The sequence below is a fragment of the Spermophilus citellus genome, assembly GCF_964194105.1.
Source record: "Spermophilus citellus genome assembly, chromosome: 2".
Taxonomy (NCBI): Eukaryota; Metazoa; Chordata; class Mammalia; order Rodentia; family Sciuridae; genus Spermophilus; species Spermophilus citellus.
In genome coordinates, this window is record NC_138183.1 from 140,859,861 (window position 1) to 140,883,765 (window position 23,905).

General features: G+C 37.4%; 3 pseudogenes across 3 annotated transcripts; all 3 read right to left on the minus strand.

Annotated features, from left to right (window-relative positions):
• Positions 1 to 3,159: 3,159 nt before the first annotated feature.
• Positions 3,160 to 4,078, minus strand: LOC308641610 (olfactory receptor 8G50-like; annotated as a pseudogene). Its single transcript has one exon. The product of its transcript is annotated as an olfactory receptor 8G50-like (transcript).
• A 4,406-nt stretch (positions 4,079 to 8,484) lies between these two features.
• Positions 8,485 to 9,397, minus strand: LOC308635903 (olfactory receptor 10D1B-like; annotated as a pseudogene). The gene has a single exon. The product of its transcript is annotated as an olfactory receptor 10D1B-like (transcript).
• Positions 9,398 to 14,325: 4,928 nt separating this feature from the next.
• On the minus strand, positions 14,326 to 23,211 carry LOC308641611 (von Willebrand factor A domain-containing protein 5A-like; annotated as a pseudogene). The gene is made up of 12 exons: positions 23,169 to 23,211; positions 22,859 to 23,061; positions 22,356 to 22,560; positions 22,069 to 22,244; positions 21,670 to 21,784; positions 17,984 to 18,138; positions 17,653 to 17,741; positions 17,324 to 17,467; positions 16,873 to 16,952; positions 15,675 to 15,807; positions 14,669 to 14,833; positions 14,326 to 14,427 (listed from the first exon to the last, which is right to left on the minus strand). The product of its transcript is annotated as a von Willebrand factor A domain-containing protein 5A-like (transcript).
• Positions 23,212 to 23,905: the final 694 nt, after the last annotated feature.

Consider the following 23,905-nt stretch of genomic DNA (forward strand, 5'->3'; position numbering starts at 1 on the left):
GGGAATGGAGGATATTTATAATTTATTTTCTATTCTACTTTGTTATGTGATAGTTCATATTACCCATAGAGAGCACAATTTTTCATATCTCTGGTTGTATACAAAGTATATTCACACCATTCATGTCTTCATACAGGTACTTAGGATAATGATGTCCATCTCATTCCACCATCTTTTCTACTCCCATGCCCCCTTCCTTCCCCTCCCACCCCTTCCCTCTATCTAGAGTTCCTCTAATACTCCCAAGACCCTTCCAACCCCACTATGAATCAGCCTCCTCATATCAGAAAACATTCGGCATTTGGTTTTTGGGGATTGGCTAACTTCACTTGGCAATACATTCTCCAACTCCTTCCATTTACTGGAACAGAGGATTTTTAAAAAGATGATTAAAAGATTATATTTCAGGTGTGCCCTGACTGGGATGTACCTGGGGAATCAAAATTCACTTGCTAATTTGGAAGAGGGAGAATTGGACAAAACGTATTTGCTTTAAAATAAGCCTCAGTGACAGAGCAAAAAAAAAAAAAAACTTCATTTAAACTTCATGGACACTAGTATTGCTGTATGTATATATGTGGTCATATAACCAATGTGATTCTGCAACCTGAACACTTGGAAAAATGAGAAATTATACCCCATTTGATTCAAATGTATGATATGTCAAGATCATTGTATTGTCATGAACAACTAATAAAAAAAAAAACAAAATAAAAAAATAAACTTTATTTAAACCACTGTTACATTTCCCCACTGTCAATTTCTGCCTTCCATTTCTAAGTAAAAGTGGGTGGTAATATTTACAAGCTGCTTTCTGTTGACAGAGGGTAAAGTTGGGGAGAAGTGACCCCAAATCCTTGTTTTCTATCTCGAGAGACATAGACAATTAAGGGTATTTAGCATCTGGGCAGTCCAGAGGTCCATGGTAGCAGTTTGTTCATTACTAGAAAAGGCATACATAGGTCAGGTATTATGCCAGGACAACAATAAACAAGCAAAACTTTATTTTTTGGTAAACAATTAGCACAAAAACAATTAATATTTTAGCTGGCCTCTGAAAACCATGAAGTCAGTAATTCAATAAAGCTTAAGATGGCACTGACATGACACTGATTTGTGAGTGGAGGCCATTTAAGACTTATAACATTAACACAGTTGTTAGAAACACACAAAGCATTTAGTTTATATAATGGCCAAGGCGTCCGTGTCCCCTTGAACTGTAGTTAAGATATGTAATGTCATTTGATTTCTGTAAAATAGCTTTTTTTTTTTTTTTTTAGCATTGTCTCTGTTTAGTAGAGGAATTCCTTTAACTGTCATTTACAGATCTCTTGGCAAAGTTAGTTAGTCCTTTTGTGTGACAGACACATTGCTTCTCTTAGACCAACCTGAGGGAGTATTTTGCACAGTTCAAGGAAAGAAGTCAGAAATTCTCTGAAGAGAAGGAGCTTCAGCAGCTGCTAGGAGAGTCCCTGAGTCACTCCCTTTACTTACAGAAAAACTCCTCTGATTTTTTTTTTTTTTATTGGTTGTTCACAACATTACAAAGCTCTTGACATATTATATTTCAGCTGAAGGAAAATTCACCCCATTTCCTAATTCCCTAGCAGTCACCTTTCAAAAAACTTACCAGGTACCTTGAATCCTCAGCATGGAAGGGGGTGGGGTGTCCAATGTGCCAGACCTGCCCAAGAAAACTGGAGCAGGAGTTGCACTTGGTCCCATCTAGGTTGCCAATTTATTACCAAAAGTTTGGTCCTTGTCCCTGATGCCAATCCAATAATGAGGACATGGTTTGAGAAAAAGGTAAAAAGTTTTACAGCTTTGCTAGCAAAGGAAAAACACAGGGGACTCCTGACCTAGGGGCTGAGATTCTGCCCATCCATTGAAACAGAGAGTTTTAAATGAAGTTATTCAAAGGTTACATTCCAGGTGTGCTCCAACAGGGGATTGAATTCACTTGCTAATTTGGGAGAGGAGAAGAGGAAAAAACATGTCAACTTAAAAATAAGCATCAGTGACAGAACAGCAAGGGCTATATTCAAAGCATAAAGTGGACATGGTTAAATTACCACTAAGAGAATATATAGGAGCTGAACATCTAATAGATGCCACCAAGAGAGACTTAATAAGGAGAAAATTGCCTCCAGGAAAAGAACACAAATTTTCTGTTTGCTGTTTGAAAAGACATCAGTATGAGAAAGGGGGAAAGAAGCAAATTTACTTCTTGGAAGTCTTCTTCCTTGATCCCTGCTCCCCTCACCCTAAAAAAAAAAAATATTTTTTTTTTGAGTGAATAATAGTCTTTGGTTAGAAATGATATTTGTCATTAGTAAAAAAATAATTTTTAACTTTAAATTTTCCAATGGAAGAAATATTATATGCACAAGTAAATAACAAAACGATCATTTCCAACTAAGAGATTCTATAATGAAGTTTGGAAAAAATTATCTCTTTGGATTAAGGGAAAATGAGTATAGAATTATGAAGAAAGTAGAGGCAGTAACATCATCCCTAAACTGAGGAGCAAGGATTATTGCTTAATTTATGTAAAAGTATTCCTAGTATTATTCATCATGTATATTATTGTCAATCTTTCCATCTATAGTGCTATCTCCTTGTGAGTTAGAACAATGGTCACTCATCACATGCTTCCATATTTCCTAATAGTGTTCTATAAACTTAGTAAGAATTAGGCATAATACTTTGGGTATTACAAATTGTTATGTTTGGTTATTTATTTTAGAGCTCAAACTTTCAAAAATGTTTGCCAATAAACTTAGTTAAAAAGAACAGGTATACAAAATATTGAGAATATAAAAGGATACTAACCAAATATATTTATTCCCAGAATTAAGATTTAAAAAAAAAAACTTGCCTAAAATGAGGCATATTCAACCCTAAGGAGTGTTTTTAAGGTTTATAAATGTGTTTAGATGTGATTCAGGTTATTTTGCACAGATGGATCATGGCACATCTTAAAGAGGTGCTGTTCTGTATCTGATCCTGGGTATCCAGTATTATCCTTGGCATCTGTCTTCCAAGAAATCAAACACTAGCATTAATCTCACAACTTGTGAATATATATTGCTATATCTGGACTGCTTCTTTATCAAACCTCCAGAAATTGTAAATTTTTACTAAAGCAAAATACTATTTTTACAGGGCAGTTGTTTTTTTTTCAAGGAACGTATTTAGGGCAAGTTTCATATCCTTATTCCTCAAGCTATAGATTACAGGGTTCAGCGTGGGCACAATAATAGTATAAAACACAGAGGACACATTCCCTTGGTCCATGGAGCTAACTGACATTGGCTGCAGGTACATGAATGCAATGGAACAAAAGAAGAGAGCAACAGCTGTGAGCTGCAGGTGCTGAAGGCTTTCGCTCTGCCTTCAGTGGAGCGAATGCACAGGATGCTGGCAATGATGAAGATGTAAGAGCTAAGGATGGTCAGGGTTGGGACAAGGACATTACACACACTAAGCACAGAACTAGTACTTCATTCACAAAAGTACTGGAGCAGGAGAGCTCTAATAGTGGAAGTATATCACAAAAATAGTGGTTGATTATATCAGCTTTACAGAAAAGCACTCTTAGCATGTAGACTGTGTGAACTGTGGCACCAATCAAGCTCATGCTATACACTTCAACTACCAACCAGAAACAGACTTGAGAAGACATAGTAACATTGTAAAGCAAAGGGTTAGAGATGCCAACATAGCGGTCATATGCCATTGCAGCCAACATGTGACATTCTGATATAACAAAAACTAGGAAGAAATAGAGCTGAGTCATGCATTCAGGGTAGGAAATGATGTTTTTCTGCACCACAAAGTTTACCAGCATTTTGGGGATAATGATAGTGGATTAGCAGAGGTCAATGAAAGACAGACTGCTGAGGAAATAGTACATAGGTGTATGCAGGTGAGAGCTGAGCCCAATCAGCATGATCATGCCCAGGTTCCCTTCCACAGTGAACATGTAGATTCCTATGAAGAAGAGGGAGAGGGGCAGCTGGAGCTCTGGTTTGTTTGTTAATCCAGCCAGGATAAATTCTGTCACTGTGGTGGAATGGTTTCCTTGTGTCACTTTTTTCTTCGAACCCTATTGGAGGAAGAAAAAAACAAATTTAATATAAGTATTTACTATCTCACTGAAGTGTGAGCCATAATTCAAGCTTTTTCAGCCATATTTCTACTTCTTTGGCCACTGTTCATCTGTGTTTGCAGCCCAAAACCTTGAGATCCCCCAAATATGGGACATGTCAATAAATAGCAGCATTTTCCTAATCTGTATTATTTGGCAAAAGAGTGGTTATTAGTAACTAGTTCCTGATAATCCAAAGAACTGTTCTGATAACTATGATTGACTGTTTTGAGAACTTTTCATGCCTTATTTCTAATAATTTCAAATGCTCTGTAGAGCAAATATTTTGCTGATGTTAAAATAACAACAACACAAAAATCATACAGCCAATATCACAAAAGGAAAGGAGTTTGAAATACTTTTCCCGAATGTAATGAACATGTCAAGATGTCCACACCCAGCACTTTTGTTCAACAGAATACAACAAGATCCAGCTAGTGCAATCAGGCAAGAAAACAAAATTAAAAGGCAAACGGATTTGAAAGCAAGATGTAAAACCATCTTTATTTTTAAATGGCACAAGCTTGTCTATGGAAAATACTAAGGACTCATTAGGAAACAATTATGAGGATGAATTTTAAAGTTCATGAATATGGAGAATTCAAGATCAATAGAAAAACTGAATTTTATTTCTCTACAGTGTCAATGAACAATCAAAAAATTGCATTTGAAATGACTTGAAAAAGAATAAAATATTTTGTGATAAGTTAAATAAAATAAATGCAAGGCAATTTGCCTAAAATTACAAAACATTGTTATAAGGAATAAAAGCCCTACTTAAATGAAAATACATACCATATTCCTGAATCAACAATACTCAATTTTGTCAAAATGGCAGTACTTCCCAAATTGATGCATAAACTTAGTGTAATCTCTATTAAAATCCTGGCTATGTTGTAGCAGTTAATTACAAACTGTAAAATTCCTACAATAATTCAAGGGTCATAAAATATCAAAGCAAACTGATGAAAGGAGAATAAACTTGGAGTTCTCATATTTCCTACTTGAGAAGTTACTACAATGTAACTATAATCAACATAGTATGGTATTTCCATAAGTTCAGATGCACAGTTCAATAAAATAGAATTGGAAATACAAAAATAAACTCATACCTATGAAGAATTAATTTATTGTAAGATTTTATTGACAATTCCATGAGGAAAAACTTTTTTTTCAACAAATTATACAAGGTCCATTAAATTGGGACATGTAAAGCAATTAATCTGGATTGCTTTTTCATACAGTTCACAAAAAGCAATTAGAAATGTGCCATAGAACTAAATGTAAGATCTATTACTCTAAGAATATTAGGAAAAGAAACACAAAACTAAATCCTTATGACCTTGGATTTGATGGTAAGGGCTTTAGATAAGATCCCCAAACCAGAGGCTAACACAGAAAAAACAATAGTAAGTTGAACATAATAAGAATGAGTGAAAAAGAACTTTTCTACACGGTTGGTAGAAATATGAATTAGTAGAATCAGTATGGAAATCAGCATGGAGGTTCCTCAAAAGGCTAGAAATATCAACATCATATGATCCAACTATAGCACTCTCTGGTATTTATCCAAAAAAATTAAGGTCAATATACTATAGAGTTTGATGTATACCAATGTTTAGAGCAGCACAATTAATAAGAAATAATAAAAGTAAAAGAAACAAAGAAAAGAAAAAAAGAAGAGAAGAAGTTACAGACATAAGGCAGGCATGTCTTCAATCCAAACATTTTCTTCTATGACTTTTATTAGAGATAAAAATCCACTAGAACAAAAGTGAAAAAATGAATATAACTAAGGAGGACTGAAATCAGTATGGTTGAAGAGAATTCCCAAGTAGAAAATAGTTGTGGAAAATTATACAATTGTAATGATTCAAGTTGATAGTATTGGGCTGTGAATGTGAACTAATCTTAAAACAAATTTGACAAGGATAAGTCAAATGTTTGTTGTGGGCATTCAGCATAAGGACACAAATGCTATAGAATTCCTCATCTTCAGAATGATACCATCTTGAAGGGGACAGGAGGCCAACACTAATTTCCTGTGCTGAACATGACTGTGGGGTCCTATAGGAACATGGTCATTACGGTGCTAGCCCAGAGTGGGATCAAAGAAGGCTTTTTAAGGGAACCTGAGTGTAGACATATAAGTAGAAATGAGTGAGCTCTGCACAACATTCAAACTGGAGAAGCAATGACCTGACAGTTCCCCATATCAAAGTCCCTGGATCCAGAGAAGAAACACCTATAAATACCAGTAATTTCTTTATAAGAAAGAGAGTATTCAAAATGAGGGAAGTGGTAGATACCCAAGAGAAACTGTATCTGGTGAGTTGTGTTAATTCTGGAAGGCTATATTTTATGATGGTGGTATATAGATTGCAATTATTCAGAAAAATTTAATATTTAGATTAAAATAATTTACACCTATTATCTATATGACAGTAAAAACAAACATCTATTGTATGAAACCTCAAAGGGAGGATCTATAGCCATAAAGATATGTTTTATCTTTATATGTTTACCATTAAACATACCTGGAAGCTGTATGAGTTGAATTATTAAAAAAGATAATTTTCTGCCTTCAGATTTGTTGCAGAAAGAATGAATAATCATTTTCAGGTAGATCTATGTAATCACTGTTATATTATAAGGAGACTCAAGTTCATGAAAGTCCTCTTACCTTCTGAGAGTAAAAGGGTCTAGAATAATTGGAATTAAAATGATCTTTCTCTACTTGGAAACAGGAATTGGAAAAGAAGCAGGAGCCCATATTTTATTCTTATAGACTGTTCTGTTTTGAATGACCATATGTAGCCAGGAAACTGAGGAAGGGAATCATTAGAGTGGATCCTAAGAGAAATGAGAAGGGTTTGTGATGCAGTAAAATTCAAATAACCTGAGATGTATTTCCACTTCCCTTTTAGGCTTTTGTTTACTGAAAAGGAAAAGGTAAACTGCTGCAATAGAAGGATTTTAGGAGGTTCACAGTAATATCAGGCAAAAGTTTGCCTACTTTCCTGGACCATGTGCCAGTTCACCCTGGTGGTTACAGGCAGACACATACTGCTGGTTGGGCCTGGCAGGTTCCTTGGCTGCTTTCTAATTATGAGAAGAGAAGACAAAAGAAAAGCCTTTCTTCTGTCTCTACCCACTCCTTTTCTATCACCTTCTTACCAGGATCTTTTCTTCTCTATATTTTTTTTTCAAATAATTTCCATTTAATTTGCAGACACATCTGGTTTTTAAAAAAACATTTTTATGGTTGCATATTAATTATACACAATAGGGGGTTTCACTGTGATATATTCATATATAATGAAATGACATAATTTGATCAAATTCATTCCACAACAAACTTTACAGCAGTAGCGTTTCCCAAGCATGATAGTATACTTTTAAAATTCGATCATGAAAATTATACCTGGCCTGATTGAAATGAAATATTTCTCATTCATAGCCTAGTTGAACCAAAAAAAAAATCAATAAATAGAGGAAGATAAATCAGAGCAAAACCCTTCTAGTAAAACAAAGAAGCCCAAAACACAGCAAAACAATAGCTGGAACCCAGCAATACTCAGCATTGACCACTGATTATACTGAACAAGGCAAAGACAAGTCCAGATTTTCTCACATGGAATCACAGCCTAATCCCCTCTCCATGGATCCCTTTATCTCTTCTCTCTTCCCATTTACAAGCTGATGTCTACCACCAATGCCTATATCCAGGTCTAAGCCCAAAAGTCATGGTTTGTAAGTGGTATAGAATACTGGTATTTCTGCTTCACTGAGAAACCTGCCCAAGGTCCTAGCAAGAAGCATTTTCTTTATACACATTCTTTGTAGTTCTGAAGTAATAGGATGCTATTGGAAGCCATGAGGATATATCTCTCTCATTTCCCTAACAATGCTTTAGCCAATAAAATGATGGCTTGTCTAATGGTTTGGGGAGACAAACACTGTAGCTAACATGAAAGAATATCAGTGTGAGAAGAATATGAGGTTTAGGAATGAAAAAGGATGAAGACAATTAAGACTGAGAAGCAGAAGGTCCATTTTTTTTTTTCTGCCTTCTGGGAAATGTTCTCTTTCTCTTTATGAGCCCTGTAATGTCCACAAAAAAACATGGTTCCCAGTGTCAGAAGACCAACCCTGGAGTCTTCATTTTGCTATTTGTTCTTCACACATCCTGAGACAAGTCACTTTAACTCAGAGCATCTCAGTCCCCCAGTCATAAAATGAAGATAATAATAATACCTTATGCAATCCAAATAAAAGTATTTCATCAGCTATGATGTGTGGCTGAAGTGTTAGCTACTGATCTCTCTCTACAATTATTCAGGAAGGAAGCCCAGAAGGTGGAGGACCTTCCTCATCCTTATTTTTGAGACTATAAATCAAGGGGTTCAGCATGGGGATGACCAAGTTGTTCAGGACCTGAACAGTTGCATTAAGCTAGGGGTTGGGAGTGGGCTGCAGGTAGATGAGGACCACTGGCATGAAGGAGAGGAGGATGGCCATGAGGTGGGCACTGCAGGTGGAGAAGGCACGGCGGCGGCCTTCCGTAGATCGAATTTGAAGAATGGAGTGGACAATGCAGCTGTAGGAGGTGAGGATGAGGAGGAAGCAGCTGAGGGGCATGAGGCCAACACTGATGAACCTCACCATCTCCAGGGTTGAAGTGTCTGCACAAGCCAGCTTCAGCATCACTGGGATGTCACAGAAGTAGTAGTCCACCTCATTGGGACCACAGTAGGGCAGCTGGAAGGTGAGAGTGGTCAGAAAGGTGGCCTGAATGCAGCCCCAAAATGAGGCCCCTGGAGCCAAGATGGCGCACACTCTGTGGCTCATGATTATGGTGTAGCATAGAGGGAAACATATGGCAACAAAGCACTCAGAGGCCATCACTGTGTACAGAAAATCCTCAGTGCAGCCCAGAAAATGGTAGAAGAGCTGGGACCCACAGTCCACATATGAGATGGCTCTGCTGTTCCCTGACAGATAGAACAGCATCTTGGGAGAACTCACAGAGGGGAAAAAATATGTCAAAAATAGATAGCTTGCACAGGAAGAAGTACATGGGGGTATGAAGCCAAGTGGAGGAGATAATTGCCAGCAAGATTAGCAGGTTCCCCATGAAGCTGAAGACGTAAAAGGACAAAAACAAGATGAAGAGCATGGTCTCCAGACCCTCTGGTTTGGGACTCTTAGCAGGACAAACTCAGTCACCACAAAGGGAATCTTCATAGCTGTAAGAAATTCTAACCCTGAGAAGGAGTCTAAAACACCAAAATGTGTACAACAATGTCATATTATTAAGCTTTGACTATATTTTTAAAAAGAAGCAACTGGACATATGAAAGTAAAGAGCAAAATCTATGTAAAAATTTCAGGTAAAAAGATGTGGCTATTTCAGAGTCAGTCAATCCAATCTTAGAAAAACTATTTTTAAGAGAAATGATTGTTTACTATGACAAGAGGAGAAATTTACAGAAATATTCAAAATATCCCCAAGTTAGGAGACTTTTTCCCATGGATATAATCTTTTTGATCACAGTTATATTTTTAATTCTCATATCTTTAAATAACAAACTCCAATTATCCATTAGACTCTGCAAATAGCAGAAAAAAATAGTGTTAGGAAACTAGGCACTCAATATGAATAATGGCTTTACCTGTTATTCGCCTTACAAAAGAATCTCATAAAAATAGAAGGGAGTCACACAGAGTGGAGCAAGGGGACCAAGAGTGAGGGAGAAAACAGAAGACATGGGGAAGTGTGGGGAAACAGACTCTACCAAATTATGCTATGTCCATGTACAAATATACCACAATGAATCATATGTACACGATGTACATGTATCTCAATTTTACATATTAATATAGAATTAATAAATGCTTACTATGTTCCAAGCAATGGTTCAGCATTTTAAAAATGTTTTATTTTTAAATATATATAATCATATTTGTATGATTATGTATATTATATATACAAGTTATATTATAATAATCCATTAATTAAAATAATACTAATAATTGCCATAATTATAATAGTAGAAGGGATATGAAATGAGTAGAACAAGTAGATCAAGGAAGGCAGGAGAGGAGAGAAAGAGAAGATACTGGCAAATGACACTCATCAAATCCTGTAATTTTCATGTTAGATTATGACTAATAAATCTCTCTATATATAATTACAATGTACAAATAAAAATTCTTTTAAAAATCCCCTAAATCCTAAGAAAAAATCTTTCTTTATTTTATACATCTGAAACATAGTTTGTTAAGCACCTTCCATTGATGCTTGTATTTTGTAATTATTTTCAAGTATATGTCTTGTTAACACTATTGAGTAGACTTATATCACATCCTCTTCAGATTACATTCCTCTAGATTTGATAATGCTAAGATCCACAATTCTATCTCAAGAAAGTGCTCTTTCTATCCCTTTAATCTATTCTACATGGACTTTAGCAACTTGAAAATATTAGCAAAATATAGCAGCAGCAAGGAAAGTGTCAAATTCATGTTACTGATGAAGTGGGAAATACGGTGACTCATGTAGAATAAAAGCAAAGAACACCAGAACACCGCTAATCAGGAAGGTTATACAAGTCAAGTGTGGTGTGGTGCCTGGGACATGTAAGTTCCTGTAAGGAAAATGAAAAGTGACACAGAGACAAAATGCAGAGGCAGGAAAGAAAGATGGCAGAATGGCAGAGAGGTCAAGCTGCCAAGCCTTATTTATATCAATAGGTTACTTTAGGTCATTGGCAGCATTAGTACGTAGTGGTCATTGTATTACTAGGCAGGTTACAGACTTAGCAACATTATGCAGGGTATTCCTCAGTTATACACTAAGTTGCAATGTGTTAGGAGCTTTGTATAGCTCTCAAGAAAGTTCATTGTATAAAGTTACTGTTATGTGTGCAGGTTTAGGCTCAGTGATACATTATGGTTGTCTAACAAGAGAGTTCCTTTATTCCCAGGAGTTTGTGCCTGGGATCAAGGTTGAGGCTGATAAGACTAACACAGAGCCTCATCATGAAGAACATTGCTATAGCAGCCAGGCATCCTGTGTCTTTGCACAGAAGATTTCCCAGCAGCCAGGCATTCTGTGTCTTTGCACAGAAACTTCCTAGCCACCAAGCATGCCACAGTCATGAAGCTATCAGAGACCTCAGTCCCAAAAACAGAACCTCTACTGGTTTCTCTTCTTCTCATTATTCACTTAGTAATGATAATAGTATTAATAATAATTGAATATATATAAAGATAATAGTAATAATACTTGAATACATATGTAATGATAATGGTAATAATAATAGAACATACACACACACACACACACACACACACACACACCCATATAATGAATGCTTATTATGTTCCAACAATGGGATCAAACTTTTAAAAGTGTGATTTATTTTTTAAGTGTACTAATAAGAATAAGTTACCATTATTATTACTATTCAGATCCATAGATAAGAAACTGAAACTCAGAAACATTAATGAAGCTGCCTAAAGTGCAAAGATCCTCCTGCCTCAACCTACTGAGCCACTGGGACTACAGGCATGAACCACTGAGCCCAGCTAGACAATAGTTTTAATAATAGCTAAGGCTTATTGTTCATTTGCTATGTTCTGGCATTGTCTTGTGTGATCTGTAAACACAATCTCTTTCACTTAATACCGTAAATTTATTAGACAGGTAGTATCTCCCCTATATTTTAAGGTATACAATTTAGTCTCTAAGTGTTTAATCAAAGTAACTGAGGTAACTAACTTGGTTAAAGATAAATCTGTATCTCAAATCAAAAACAGTATGACTCCTTCTTTGAGTTATAAAGAAAAACAAATTCACTATTAATTGTAATTTTAAATACTCATTCATAAGCAATTTCATCTAACATCTGTGGTTATTGTAGTTTTCCAGTGCATTTTCATGTTGCTTGGATTGATTATCAAAAAATGTGTAAGATGCTTTGTCTTAACCCAATTTTACAAATATGAACACAGGAACTCAGAGCTCTTTCCTAAGGTTAAACAACAGAAGAGCCCAGGCATTCCCAAGCTTAGCTCAGTTTCCACCATATCACTACTGCTTCCTAGCATGACCGCAGCTGACCCTGTGAGAGAGGATTATTATTAATCCATTCATTTTAGGGATTTGGATAAGTGTTCTGTATATCCTTAGAATCACTAGTGTTTCCCTGAACAAAGTATGGGGGAGAGATGGAGAAAAAGGCGGCAGCGGGGGAGGAAATGTGTTAGCTCACGATCTGTTCATGAGGATCAATCTCACCAGAACATTCAATACATATTTCTCAAGAGAGCTCTCTTGGCATGATACAACTAGTGGGTAAATTTGCAATTGATTTGCATTATCCTTTTTAGGAATTAAGGCTTCTGAAATCCAGATTGTAGACTTCTTCTTCATTGTAAGGTCTGCCATCATCTTGAAGGTTTTCAACATACCCATGGAGATAGCCTACCCAGTTTCCTGATGCAAAGCTTCTTAACCTCCTCAAATTCAATGACTTTGGCTCTATTTTCTCCTTCAATTTTACATTCCCAGGCATGATAAGCCTTTTATCATGCAGAATTGTGCCATTTATAAAAAACAAACTAAAAAATCTTACTTTTAAAATATTAATTTTTCCAGTTTCTTACCTAGACATTCCTATTTTACCTCATCTAAAACATATAAGTCTTGATTTCTCTATTTTTCCCATATATAAACTTCCTTTCATCTTTATTCTGTATGCAATCTAAATCTCAAGTCCAACAGTTGCCACTCCATTACTGATATTTTTAACTCCATATTGTTAATTTGCTTTCATCACACCTATCTAGTAAACTTCCAAGATTGAAATTAGCCCAACTTTCTACTTGCTCCATTCTTATGTCAAATCTGCTGAGTACTGCTGAAAAGATTCACATACACTATGGTTCTTTTTAGTAGTTTGGTTCCACTACATAAATTGAGATACTGGACCCTCTTCTATACAAATGTTTCTACTTCTCCCTGGGGGAGAAGTAGAAACTTTCCAACTAACTTCAAGGGCTCTTTTTCTTTTTCTTGAGTCCTCTCTTCTACCACTACTAGTATCAGGACATTACCAACACCAGCCATCTGGGGGATAATTTACCATATCATTGATAGATTAGCTTCAGATTTAAACAGGTTTATTTTTGGAGGGGATACTGGGGATTGAACTCGGGGCACTTGACCACTGAGGCACATCCCTAGCTCTATTTTGTCTTTCATTTAGAGACAGGTCTCACTGAGTTGCTTAGCCCCTCACTTTTGCTGAGGATGGCTTTGAACTCAAGATCCTCCTGTCTCAGCCTCCTGAGCCTCTAGGATTATAGGCATGTGCCACTGTACCTGGCAATAGTTTGGTTTTTTGATGCTTCTCTGTACTTTCTATATTCTAATATCCTTCCATATTAAATCTCTCTGCCAGTGGGCCACATTTTAGCTCCTTAGTACAGAAAAAAAAATGTTTAACATTCACCAGACAACCTTGGATGTGGAGGCACAGGGAAAATGAGACAGTTTAAGGTCTTTCACAAGCTTTTCCTTTAAATAGTATACTCAGATATCCAGTACACTTACTCTGTGGGAGTCTGAATGGGATAAACTCACCAGAAAAACACATTCTTGGCCTCCTACAGGTATCATTGAACAGAATTGGCCTTGGACTCTGCCTGTAAGCCAGGGTCCCCTGAACTGGCTGCTTAAGCTCCTTGTTTATAGCAATATATTCTGTAAAGGAGCTGATGTCTCCAGATTCAATGCTGATCTTCAACATGAGTTCTTTATCTTTAACTAGGGTCTCACTGAAACCCAAGTCTTTTTTCTGGTCAAGGAATTTTTAGGAAGATGGTGAATGGTGAATCTAAGAGAAAAAAGTGAAACAAAACATTCTGAGACTTACAGAAAACACCCACAGTTACTTTGGGTTCCAAGTGTTAGGAACGGCAAAGGGAAGAAAATGGCAGAGAAGAGCAGAGACAAGACTGAATGTTTTATAAAGAAAAAGGCAAATGTAGGGAAACAATTAAAGACAAAATCAATAAAAGGAATCCAAACAGCAAGGATGACAGAAAAAAGAAAAAGGGAAGAAAAATGAAGAGAAATGTGGGAAAAGAATAGGGAAACTGTATTCTTACCTGGCATCTGGCATGGGTTGTAGAGAAAATGTCAGCTTATGCTCAAAACTCTTGTTCTGGAGCATGTATTTGAGGCATACTTCTGTAGACTCAATTGCCTAAAAATTAGAGAAGTGATGGAAGGCAGACATGACCAGACAAATGATTGGAACAGTGGCACCTCCCCAGCTCAGCACATTAAAATCTCTAAATAGCCATCAGATAGCTCAGGAAATCAGAGACTTGAAATGATGGGGAAGACGGTGGTCTGGCTCTCCCTGGGATTTGCAGTCTTGCTGAAATGTAAATCTACCTACCAACTTTATTGAAATTGTCAGGATAGTTGCTAATCTGCCTCACCTGCATTTTCCCAATGAGCAGGGCATATATGATTAACCTCTGTTCTTTAAACATGGCTGTTGGTTCTGTGGAAAGCATGGTAGCAGGCACACCAAGAGACAAATTCCAGCCCAGAGAGATATTGCATATAGCAGGCTGTAGAGAGTGTTTCAGGGACCTAAGAGCCTGAAGGAGGAAAGGGAACCAAATAGGCAGAAACAAATAAGGATGAGAAGGATACCCACAATTAACTGAATGTTTATTATGTATCAGGTGCTATGTGACATAACACATGTTATGCCTAATTTTTAATACTATCTTGGGATGTAGGTATTATCTCTTTTTCTTTACACATGAGAAAGCAAAGGTTGAGAGATTTAATAGCATAAATGTGAATGAAGATATGCTAGGGGAAGTTGATATCCAGATAATGGAACTAAAAAGACATGGCAGCAACAGGGAAAGAAGAATTTAGAGCTGGGTGCAATGGTGCACACCTGTAATCCCAGGAGCTCAGGAGGCTGAGGCAGGAGGATTGCAACTTCAAAGCCAGACTCAGCAAAAAGCAAGGTGCTGAGCAACTCAATGAGACCCTGTCTCTAATTAAAATACAGTTCAATCACCAGTACCAAAAAAAGAAAGAAAAAGAAAAGAGGAGTTTAGAAATAGAACCAGAGATATCTCCTTGTGTGCATTGATAAGGGACCATCAATTTACCACTAAAAAAGGTCCTGAAGCACAGATCTGCGAGTCTCAAACATGACATTCAAAGCTCTTAGTTTCTCTGAATTTGTTCTCAAATACAAAAGACTCAACATCTTTTAAATTCTTATTTCTGGTCTTCCAACTAATTGGGCCATATTACACATGTACAGTGGACACATTTGTGTGAGACCACATGTAGCCCGGCTAAGGACAAAGCACAGGCCTTTGGGAAAATGCACACTGGAGGCAAGTTGGGCTCCTGCCCTTACAGCAGTGTCCCCTACCCTGCTGTGTACTTGGTCTGGATTGCCCATCTCTGGACACAGGGCTTTCCCCTCAGCTTGAACTGCATCCTGTCCTTACCTGTGATGAACTCTGAAGTGCTCCCTGTCACCTGGGCAATGCTTTTTATTAAGCTGGTGGAAATTCCTTCTCCAATGCCAAATGAGAAACATCTGCAATTATAAATAAATGGAGGTTAGACATGGGCACTCAAGAATGGACTTACACAATTAACAAGGAATGGTGACAATTACAGGATAAGTTAATCTACTTCCCTGATGAGAACTGTAATAGAAGCCAATCATTGAACATGTTGTATATTTAGGGAACTTTAAAAAAAAACTGAAATTAATAGTAGAATTTAAGCATGCTGAGTCTCTTCAGCAGCAGGTTTCTCTTCCATTTCCCAGATAAAGAACTGGGGACCTGAAAACTTAACAAATCTATCCACATTCATTTCCCTACCAAATGGTCAACATGGCACTAAGCATTATGCTGAGCAGAACATTACTCTGACAAGGGAAAGAAAATATAGAAACTTTTTCCGTGTACCTTCCTGGTACTATTAGGGCATTGGATCTGCCCAGGAAGGCCATTCTTAATATGTGGTCTTCTGATTTTCAGTTGGAAAGATCTTACTGTGTCCTAGTTTGTGTGCACCAGAACATACTTAAACTGTCTAATTTCCCAAATAAATGTATCTATGAACAGAGAATGCCTTGGTAATACTAATATAAACAGCAGGAAAAATAGTTTCCATTGTAAATTAATACTATGGATTTAGATTTACATAACAAGTCTTTTTTTCATTTGGGTTAGTGTGAGTCATCATCCTCAAATCTAGTGACATCACATTAGGATGAATGCAATTAATTTGGTATCATTCTCTCTGAAGACCAAATTCTGCCAGCATCTTGATGCCCTCACTGTACTTTTCCAACATGAACTTTGAAGTGTTCCCTATGCTATATATATAGTGCTTACATGCATACTTTTACATTATTTTCATGTATGAAATAAAAACTGAAATGTTTTTATTGATCTCTGCCTAGAACTCCCTAAAATGTTCTGTGTGGATGAATATAAGATAATAACTATAGTAATAGCAAAAATTTATACAATACATATTTTGTGTTGAGGACAATTCCTGATGTAAACACTGGTATTATGAGGATATAGGTTGCAAGTGGCACCATTAGGGTCTGGTCACCCCAGCAGGAATCACATTCAGATTGTTCCTATGTTTCTTGTGGTTAAACTGAACTTTTTAAATTACACTAAATGTTTCTGCAACTTTTCCATCTGTGAAGACAAAAAGCTGTATAAAGAAAGAAAATACACATTAAACTTTAAATTCACCATAAGGTATCAGAATTTGCTCTTGAAAACCCTAATTGCTTCATTCCAGAGACTTCAGGGCTCTACAAACAGGCATGCACTTCCCCTGGCACTGCACAGCATCCTCACAGGTCTGTTAGCAACTCTGGGGATTTTCAGCTCCTCCACACACTGACTTTGTCAGAGGCTCTGGGGCAATCCACAAAGGCAGTTCCCCTGTCCAACAGACTGAGTTAAGTATTATAAAATAGAGTCTTCCAATTATACATCACATTTTAAAACCCCTGCAGTGAAGCTCAGGGACTGATTCATTTCCCTGTGTCCTTCTGTTAAGTCTGTTCCAATTCCTACCTGTAGGGGGTGACCAGGGATGGAGGGCTTCCTGTAAATATTCTGAAGTGGTGCCAAGATTTCAGTGCCCCATAGGTACCTTGCTCATGATCTTAACTCTTTCCATCCTCCTCCATTGTTTTCTAAGTAGAGTTCACACTCTTCCTGAAAGAAACAAACACACACAGGGATAGAACAGCAGGTGGACATTGCACATAGCTGAGAAATCCAAGTCAAATAGTAATCCCACCTGAAATCCCCAAAGCCTAGATCAATTCTTCAGTAATATCTTTAACAAATTTAATCCCTTCCTTTAAAAGATTAATTTTCTGGTCTTTTCAGAATCTTATGGAAAGAATTTCTCATAGGAAGATCCAAATTGATAGATGTTGAAATTGCAGCCTATAGGCAAACTCTTCAGCAGCAGAATCAGTGTTTCCTGAAGGGTAGAGAGGATAAGGATATAGTGACAGGACCTCCTCAGACACTGCCAAGCCAACTCTTGGGGCTGTAGCCTGTCACCTTGGTTCCATGCCACTTTACCTTCCAAGGCCTCAGAGTGGGTCATACCAGCTGCTGCTCAGGTGGAGAATAGACCTGCATCTCCAAATGCACCCCACTTTAACCCCTCAGATTCACCCTCACTTGTCTATCTGACTCAGAGGAAGAAATTAGATTTACCTGGGCTGCCTCTATGCGTGACTGAGACTGGTTCTGGTTATTCATGGGGCACCACATACTTCCTGTGCAGTCCATAAGGAAGACAAATTTTGCACAGGTCATGGATGCCTCATCTTCAGGAATGTCTGGATAGAAACTCACCATGACAGAAGGATCTCCCTATACAAAATGGATAAAGATCCTGTGAGAAAAAAGGGCAAGAATCTTAAAGCATCCAGGAATCAATTATAGTGAACTCAATAGTGAACAGGAAAATCTCAAATCTAAATTTCTGTGTTTGATTCTTAGGCAGTATTAGCTTATAAAGGGCTTTGGCAAGTGAGGCATAAACATATAAATAAGTAAGGGAAGAATAATCAACCCTTTTAACAGTGTCCCTGGAAGCTATTTTCCTGGAAGCTTAGCAAATGAGTGAGACACATGAGATGAACATTTTCTAGCATTTGCCAAAAGAAGCAGCAGATAAGTTTATCTGCAGAGGCACACCTTCTTCATATCAAACCAATGGTAATCTTATCACAAAGGTCATTGTTTAAGTCTTTAATTGCAGCTTTGAAAGGTTGATGCTCATATGCATAATTTTGAAGCTCATAAATTATAAGAGTATTTATAAGCAATATACACACCAATGAAATTCCGCATGATTTGGTATGAAGGACTCACTGATATTCTCTCTAAGAAAAGAAAGTTCTGGGGTTCATGTTGAATTCAAATAGCTTCACATAAACCATGGGATGAGGGAGAACAGAGGAGACCATCCTGAGTGGATAAACTTTTAAAGCTATATCTGATTTTATGTTTAGGTGTGAATGAAAATTGATGCTGGAATTCAAACATCATTATTGAGATGGAAATGAAATGAGAATGACTAGATTATATTAACTCCACTTTTATAGTTCAGAGAATATAAGAGGATATGGAATGAGGTACCATTATTGTATTTTTATAAACTGAATCTAGAATGGTAGAATTAAATCCTTAGAAGCCTGAGATAAAATATGACCATGGATCCTGTTTCAGTTTAATCTTTTATTCATGGGATACTCTACTAATCAAATGGGCTACTGAATATAGTAGGTATCATCCACAAAATATTTGATAAAGACTAATTGAAAAAATGATGTATATACAATCCAGACATCTGGATATACAATGCAGCATTATTTTGATGAATAAGGTAGATACTTTTCTGTGACAAGAGACACCCGGGTTTTGTTGGGCTGCCACTGTCCTGAGACGTCAGAAAGGTTGAATAAGAATGATGGGAGTTAGTACATATGAACTGTTCAGAATACCACCAGATACATGGTGAGCACTGCATGTGTATTGTCTACTATAATTCTTTCAGCCTCCTTCAAATTATCTTTAACTTCACCAATCTTGGCTTCCTTGTTTTCAAACAAGGTTTTTCAAACCTTAACCCTACCCCTTGCTATAATCAGTTTCCTCATCTGAAAAATCAAGGTATATAATATCTACTTAATATGGTTGTTTTGTTGGCTAAGTGATACAATACCCTTATGAAACTTAGCTGAGGACTGAACTCATATTGAACTCTTAATAATTTTATAAAATTATTTCTAAAAGTTATTTTTATACAGTTATTTTTAATTAAATTTTAATTTTAAAAAGACATCATTCCCTTAATATAGTAAATTCTTCTAAGTTTTTAAAAAATAATGTTGTGCTTTCCCCTCTATACTGGTATGCTTCATTTGGCACAACAATAAAACGTTTTTATTGAGCCAGGTTGCCATTCCAAGATTTCATTTGCTTCCTTGTGGTTACATGTACAGCAAATCAAATCGACCAAATATGTGAGCTACAAAGCTGCACCTGAACATCTCTGCTGGAAGAGATTCATGAGAGTGATAAGGATGTCCTTGATGTCCCCCTGTGGTCTATAGAACTGGCCATGGGAGTAGATAAGAACATCTGCATGGGGCCTAGAAAAATATCAGACAAGAAAAGAGATAGAGATCTCAATCCTTATCTTCTAAAATTGAACATTATGAAATAATGTTCTGAGAACCAATCACTAATAATGTATTTCACAGGCATGAGGAGCTCACCAATAGGAATCAAACACAGATAACTAATGTACAAGGCAGAGAGTGCAGCTTCATAGGAGATGAACTGGGTATAGCAAACATTTTTGAGGTTGGGACCTCATCATGGACAGCTGGCCCTAAGAAATTATGGTTGCCAAGTGAGGCCACCAAAGAATGCCACTTTGCAAGCTCAAGTGTATGAAACTACCTTGGCCACACATCAGTAATGAGAGCCTGGGATGGCCTGTGGGAACTGACTCCAGAGAACTGCACAGCTTTGTTGTTGTGTAAGCATGAGTCTAGTCCCAACCATGTCACTGTGAATGTGACTGTCCCCAACAATGCCTCCATTCTAACCATGTGGAAAATGCTGCTGAGTGGAGGTATCTTTCCAGTAACACTTTATGGTCCCTGCACCCCAGTGCAGACAGCCAGGAAGGCCCAAGAGAACAATAGACTGACTTGGTTGTACCAATTTTTGTTATTAGGAAAAGCACATATGTGTTCAGGAAGATTTAGTTAATAAGAAAAATCAGGGAAAAGTAAGAAACTGAACTTACTAAGACACTAAACAGTATTAGAAATTAATAATTAGGGCTAAATATAAAATTTTAGAAATGAATAGTGGTGATTGTGGTGAAAGATAAATTAATTAAGGTCACAGAACTGTCCACTTTAAATATTTAAGGTGTTAAATTTTATTATTTGTCACAATTTAAAAAAAGAAAGAATTTCAGGAATATTACATGTATGTATGAAGAATCTATCAATAAGGGTTATTCACTGGATTAAAAAAGAAATTAGGAAACCAAACATTGTCTTAATCTAATCCCAATGACTATGTTCATACGTCCTTTTTTAAAAATGTTTTTTTCCTATGGCATATGTTATTTTATAGTGGTAACCTGCTTGTGAGACTTATTTCTTACTTCCAGTTACATGGAGGCCTTTCTTCCAAATTATTCCAAAATGCCAATGTATAATATTTCAGTAGCTACATATTAACTTATCACATTAATGAGGGCACAGCATAGTGAATGAAATAATTTTAATCATTTAACACTTGATGTTATTAAAATTGTTATTAAAGCGTATCCAGTGCATATTTTTATTTGTATTTAGATTTATGTCCTTAGTTAACATTCCAAAAATTGCAGTTACCAAATTGAGCATTTATTTAGATATATATGGTAAAATTTGTCTTGAAAAGATGGACACAAAACATTTTGTTCACAGTAATCTATGACAGTGCCAAACTCACTATACCTTTTGAAACATGAAGCATTATATTTGCAAATCTTTGTTATTTTAAAATATAAAGATGTCATATGCTCATTTTTATTTGCATTTATATCTGGACTGATCACTGCTGCATATATATAAATGCCTGTCTTTTCTGTTATGAATTATTTGTTCACATTATTCATCTAACTATCTACTACTTAAACTTGCCTATAAGACAATGCCACAGTGCACACCCAAGCCAATCTCTTTGTGTGCTGCAGTGAAGCTCTTTCAATATTTCACTTGAGTAGGTTTAGCTGCTATTGGATAGAAAATGGAAGTGAGGATATTTGAGAGTGATTCTAAGACAGTCATCTGCCAAAAACTGAGTAAAAAGGGATAAAAAAATACCTGGCTTCTTCTCAGGCATCCCCATCTCCTCAGATACTCGGGGGCTGTGCACCTCCCTGTAGTAAACCAGGAGTTCCACGTCCCTGTTAAACTTGTGTTCTTCAGCCAAGGAAACTTGAGTTGGGGACTATCAAGGGAGTCAGGTTAGAATCTTCACTCTTTGCTGCCTGGAGCTGAGGTCAGAGCTGAGGGCCACAGGCTTCTTCCACCAGTGAGCATGACCAGGAGCAGTGGGAGAATCAGGAGAAGACTCAGCATATGAAACCTGGGTGAAGAGGGAGCACAGTGCATCCCCCTCTGGGTTAATAGGGAAAAGTAAGGACCACCTGGGAAGGGTTGGACAAAGTCAGGACCCAAGGAATAGGGTCCTGGCAACAACAGTCCTCTCTTACTGATTACCTGAGCAGAAGTCTTATCATCTGCAAGGAACTCAACAGCACTCAAGGGGAAGTTGGAGTGGACTCTCTGGATGCCATGCTGGGAGCTGATGGTGGCAACCATGCTGAGTGTGTAGGGCAGTTCCTCCAAGGGGACTAGAGGAATTTTCATATCAAGGCAACTATCTATAAGATGTTCTACAAAAAATTACTTTCATTCTGTTTTTCTAATAGTTTTGGCACACCCCAAAATGAAGGAAAAAATCCCCTATTATGCCACCCCAGTATTCAAAGGGGAAAAGGATTCACCAGGGAGATGGAATCTAGGATTCAGGATGGCTGGGAGCACATAGTGCAGGGCCCCATCAGCGTCCAAGGGCAGCTCCTGAACATACCTCAGGGTGAGCTCCACCTTTGACCCAGGCTGGAGGTTCCCCACATTGCAACATCTCTGGAGTATGAGTCCTCCTCCAATAAGTCCCTGGGATATGGCATCCCCATAGTTGCGTTGGGCCTAAGGAAAACAGGAGGGATGGGAATGAAAGGTAACAACAAATGAAAAGACAGGACTGAAGAAAATGAAGACTGTTAGAGAAAGAAATTAATGGTTCTTCTCAATTTCACACCTGGAGTTTTAATGCCTTTAAGTGATTTATCCTTAAATGATTTCAGGAAAATCAGCATTTAGACGTGAGTGGAGGGAAAAGCGTCCAACACCAGCACTTTTAGTGAAGGTTCATTTGAATGAGATCTTAAAGAGTTCACATTAATCATTAAAGGAGGGGAGAAGACAAAGAACCCATCTCCTGTACCTCCATCTTGTCCTGTAATTCTGCCACAATTTTTTTCCCATCCATCATGTCCTTGAAGCTAAAGACATCAAAGTCTTCCTCCATTGGGTACATAAAGGAGGCTTCCAAAGGGACTTTCTCCTCATTCTCACAGTTTAAGGTTGCAGACACACTGGCCACAAACTCATGGATGGACAAAGTTACAGAGAAATTCTTCAGTGCCGCTGGGGATAGGTCAGGTTTCAAGAGTTCCACAAGCTATAATGGAAGACCTCTTGCAGATCAGGGGTTGGGCTAGCACTGGTACACAAGGGTTGGACATCGGGCTTACCTGGCTCCTGTTGGAGAGTGATTAGGCCACAGGAGCCCTCCATGCTGACAAGGTGATCTGAGGAAAAGACACATTATGAGCAGACTGACATGTTGGGAGATATGCATCCAAATATTAGTACATTATGAGCCTCCCTCTTGCATAAAAATACATTCAGGAAGTTAGGGTTGGATCTAGAACAAAAGGAGGAGGAAAAGGAGACAGAGTCTGATAGTTTGGCTCCTTCTAAATGACAACCCTCCCCAGGAGTGGTGGTGGGTGATGCTGTATGATTCACCAAGGTTCACTAAACAGGAAATTTTAAAACCCTTGAGGCTACTTAAAACAGCAATTCCACTTTTTCAAAAGCTCAAAAGTGCGTTTAATACACTGTTCCCTTGGGAATATTGAATAGATCCCATGGTAGAGTAAAATAAGAATTTTAGCAGTTTAAGAGCAGACAGGCTGTGGTTTCGCACACTGACACATAGCAAATCTGCTTAATGACATTTAACGATAGAGGTTTGAAGCAGCTAACAAGTAGCTGTAACAGATAATTGCAGTAACAGAAACAGGAAAAAAGTAGTGGGAATAGAACAATCCCCATTTAGGCTTAGTGCCATAAAAATCCCTAAGCTATGTGAGCTGAGTCCCTAGATTGTTGACAAACTTGTACCTATATAAGAAATGTAGAATGCACCTTCCAGTAGAATTGCACCAACTCCCTTACCTTGATGTACCCCAAATTTGCTTATGTA